This window comes from Triticum aestivum, chromosome 3D, assembly GCF_018294505.1.
Source record: "Triticum aestivum cultivar Chinese Spring chromosome 3D, IWGSC CS RefSeq v2.1, whole genome shotgun sequence".
NCBI classification, from domain to species: Eukaryota; Viridiplantae; Streptophyta; class Magnoliopsida; order Poales; family Poaceae; genus Triticum; species Triticum aestivum.
In genome coordinates, this window is record NC_057802.1 from 534,261,403 (window position 1) to 534,266,076 (window position 4,674).

A 4,674-nucleotide genomic window follows, 5' to 3' on the forward strand; every position below is an offset into this window, starting at 1 on the left:
TATAGCATTGCATGGGCATAAAACTGCGGCATGGCACAGTGACACAAAGGGCGAGATTGTCAAACTGCATGTTGACCTAGCACGGGGAGATAGTTAAGTACCAACTTCAGGTTGCAGACAGATGGTGGCAACTGTGGTGGTTCCCCCGCTCATCTTGGAGAGCCCAGCCTACCCAAACGACCGAGTTATGTGCTGATTTTTTTTATGCAAATTTCAAAATTCTTAAAATTTTGGCCATCGTGAATATTTTGTCAAATACTTGGGTTGGATGTCTGAAGTTCGTACGTCAACTTTCTATTTGGATGGCAAGTTTCAGTTTTTTTTTATGACAATTTTAGTTGCAAAAAACGTTAGTGCAGTGTTACTTCGTGCAACACGTGTGACACTTATCGTTTGGGACAATTTATTAGGTTTTAAAAATCACATTGTGTTGACTATTAATTTTATTTGAAACAATAGGCTATTAGAGGCAACCACATATTTGTTATGGTGGTAAACTTTAATGGGCAAGTTCTATTTTAAAATTGTGTTAATATTTTTTTTGCAGCAATTGTGTCAATGTTTAAAATTTCACTTTTGTGAAGATTGAAAGTAGTGTTTTGTATATAGCACAAAATTCTAAAACAAATTAGCCGCAAAGTCTCCTTTTGCAACCTTTGTTTGTTGAACTGTCACTCTGTCACCAACTCGGCATGCATATATCCTGATCTCGCTGACCCAGTGAACGATAGCATTGAAGGCAGTTCAAGGTACGAGGGACAACATGGCAGGATGACCTTAGCTTTGGTAGAACAAATTTCCAAGAATCCAGTGTGTACTCCCGTTTAACGACTTCCTAACCAACTTTGTCATGCATAATAACGATCCACCAGCTTGTTTTTGTCACTGCAGCGTGGCTTGAGGGTGACAGATTTCAGAAAGAAAGAAAGATACTGTTTTTTTAGAATAACAACTTTAGGGTTCTTTATTGTTTTTTCTTGATAAATATGGTGACTTAATTTATCCAGAAGCGACCGGCCAAATTAAGCATACCACTGTTAATTAAGCTAAGAAAAGAAAAATAGAATAAAGATGAGAATGGGATGGTACGTAGATGAAAGCTGACGGGTTAGGAACTATGCGGCTGTTCTCTGGTGTTTGACGACGAAGTGAATACGGCCGTTTTGAAAATGCAGATTGCCATGCATGTTTTGAAAATGCACCTACAAAAATATGTGTTTCTCAACAAAAAATTTTAGTTGGACCTATTACTACCATGGACCGATCGAACATATTTACAAGTTTTTGTTTTTATTTTTGGTGATACACCGGAGCATTTTTATACATAGGGCGTCCACAATTGCACATGGAAACAGAAAAGTTGCTTGGGCTTTCGAAAATTCAGGCGTGTACTCTGTAAAGTCGGCGTACCGTGCTCTCGTGAATCAAAAAGAGCGTTTGGCTCTAGAGGAAGGGACGGTTACCGGTACCTCAAAATCAGAACAACAGATGTGGACATCTCTCTGGAAGCTTAAAGTTGTGCCTAAGGTGAGGGTATTTTGGTGGAGAGTGCTACGTGGAATTCTCCCTGATGAAGCTACCCTTAAGCATAAACACATTAAACCTCTTAGCATTTGCAATGTTTGCCTCGCTAAAGAGGAGGATCTCATGCATGCTTTGGTCTCCTACTCCGATGCATGTAGATTATGGGATGAAGCGCAAATTTGGTTCGACTTTCGTCTTCCAAGGCTGCATCCTACCACTTGGGCGAGAGATATTTTGTGTGATGATAGGTTCACGGACCAAGTTAGAGCAAAAATCATATCGGTGATGTGGGCTATTTGGCATTGACGGAACCGATGGACTCATGAGAAGGAACATGTGGATCTGGTGTACTCTGTTCGTCGCATAAGAGAAGATCTGGCCTTGCTAGATATACCAGTTGCACAAGCTACTATACTGCCAGGGCACGGTTGGCGACCCCCTGATATTGTGTTTATCAAGATCAATGTTGATGGTGCTATAAATTCTGAAGCAGGACTCGCTGGTGCCGGCGGTGTTGCTCGCTCTTCTATGGCATTGATCGCTTCATGGTGCAAACCACATGTGGGAGTAACAGACCCACTCATTGCCGAAGCCTTATCGCTATGGGAGGGAGTTCTCTTTGCTCGCTTGCGAGGATTCTTACACGTGATAATGGAAACCGACTGCCTGGAGATTGTGAATCTCAGGAACACTCGCCACAACTCTCGTTCGGCTGTGGCCCCTTTACTTGTAGAGCTTAGAGAGCATGCTTTATCTTTTGATTTCTTTGTTATTCAACATGTAAACAGGTCAGCTAATATCCCGGCCCACCTTTGTGCGAAGCGTGCCAGCTCGCTGATGATGACCGAGAGTTGACTCGACTCTGAACCCTCGTTCCTGATCAGTAGCCTGATGGCTGATGATCCCGGGAGCTCTTTTGTTTGAATAAAGCTCTCATGATTTCCCGCAAAAAAACCAGAAAAGTTGCTGGGCCACAACAGCGAGAGCTTCTCCTTTCCCCATGGAAATTCCAAAACTCTGTCTGTCATGGTGCCGGTTGACACCGGTTTTGTTGATGGAGACCGTGGCTCGAACTTCTCCAGAAGCGACCAAGCCATTCTGGAGTTGTGGAGACTAATCACGAAGAAAAAACGAAATAATCAAATAAGAGACCACGGATGATTCTCGTTGCTCGAATATGACGAGAGTACGTTCCTTTGACATGTTTTTCCTCCACACACAATTTCCTTTGGCTCTCGTACACTTATCTATTGGCAGTGGCCAGTGGCCTCATCCCAGTGGTGGAGGTAGCTATCTGGTCCAACATATTTTATGCATATCTTTTCGCTCGCTCCATAGCTTCGTCTTGAAAAGGAGAGCACGGCTTTATGGTTGACGGATGTCAATAGATACCACCTTTCGAACAAAAAATATATGTAGCCTACTACTAATTGCAGTGGGCGTGGTTGGAGTAGCAGCAGGCCTTGGGCGTGATCTCAACGTCTTGGCACCATCTTGTTGTGTGTCTCCGCGTCCTGGATTTCACTTTCATGCCGAGAGCTTTCACCTTGTTTTGTTCAGGTAAAATCTCAGGCCGCGGAAGACAGTGAGATGATTTTCACTTGACGGGTACAGGTGCCCTGCATCTTGCTAAAAGTTTAGGCCGCAGAAGATCCCGAGCATGGTGTGTTTTCCTGCAAGGTATGCGAAACGGAGGCATGGGACCCACTCTTGAAAGCCCCTCGTGGTGTTCACTGGAACTGCCCAAAACTCATATCCTGCCTCAGCTGATCTCCTCGCTTGTCAGGTCGTGGGACCGCCTTCCACTGACACTGCAGTTTCCGTTCATTCCCCTCTTTAGCGGGTTTTTTTTTTCAAAAAAACTTTCGATCTATTCATCTACAATCATGGCAGTACAACAAACACCAGAAATAATAAAAATTACATCTAGATCCGTAGACCACCTAGCGACGACTATGAGCACTGAAGCGAGCCGAAGGCGCGCCGCTGTATTGCCCCTCCATCGCCGAAGGTGGGCAAAACTTGTTGTAGTAGACAGTCGGGAAGTCGTCGTGCTAAGGCTTTATAGGACTAGCGCAGCAGAACAGCAACCGCCGCCGATGAAGAGTAGCGTAGATCGGAAGTATCCAACCTGAAAACACATGAACATAGACGAACTACAATCAGATCCGAGCAAATCCACCAAGGACAGATCCGCCGGAGACGCACCTCCACACGGCCACCGATGATGCTAGACACACCATCGGGATATGGGGTTGGGCGGGGAGAACCTTATTACATATTCAGGGAGCCGCCGCCGTCTCGTCTTCCTGAGCAGGACGCAAACCCTAACAAAACGCGAAGAAACAACTGAACCCTCCCGCCGACAAGGACCGAGATCCACTGCGCCGCTATGGCCCTAAGGCCACGGAGACGAGGCGGACCGACGGTGGCGCCAGCGGGAGGCAAGGAAACCCTAAACTTTTCTTGGGTTTGATGGCTAGTTGTCCTCTGCACAAAGTTCCCCCTCTTTAGCAGGTTGTCTCATAAATTCCGCACACACCAGAAGTTTTTCGCCAGACACCACATGATCTCTGTTTTCACACTTTAAGTTTAGGACCTCTATGATTCAATAGACTTTCAAACAAATTTTAGAAAATTAAAATTGTATACTTTTTCTTCCTATATGGATTGTTAGATTTATAAGATTGCGATCAATATAATATTTTTTCTTACAATTCATTACAATACACTTCGCAGGGAAGAAAAGCATCCACTCCAACCTCCTTTGAATACTTGTATGGATTTAATGTACACAATCAAACACCAAAATACATTCATGTATTCAAAATGTTATGACATTCTGTTCCTTCATTGCCACATTTTATAAACCACGCAAGTTAGACGGGCCTCGAAACATGTAGTGAAATAAAACACGTGCAAAGTGTTAGTAATTGTCCTATTTTCCATTATCCAATGGAGAAAATTTAAATAGAAATCATGATTTTTTTTGTTCTTGCTTTTGCCCTCTCGTTTACTTGTTTTGATGTCGTCAATATATATATATATATATATTTGATAATACATAATTGCATGGCCATAAAACTGCGACACGGCACAACGACGCGAGGGCAAGATCGTCAAAATGTGTGTTGTGCTAGCACTACGGAG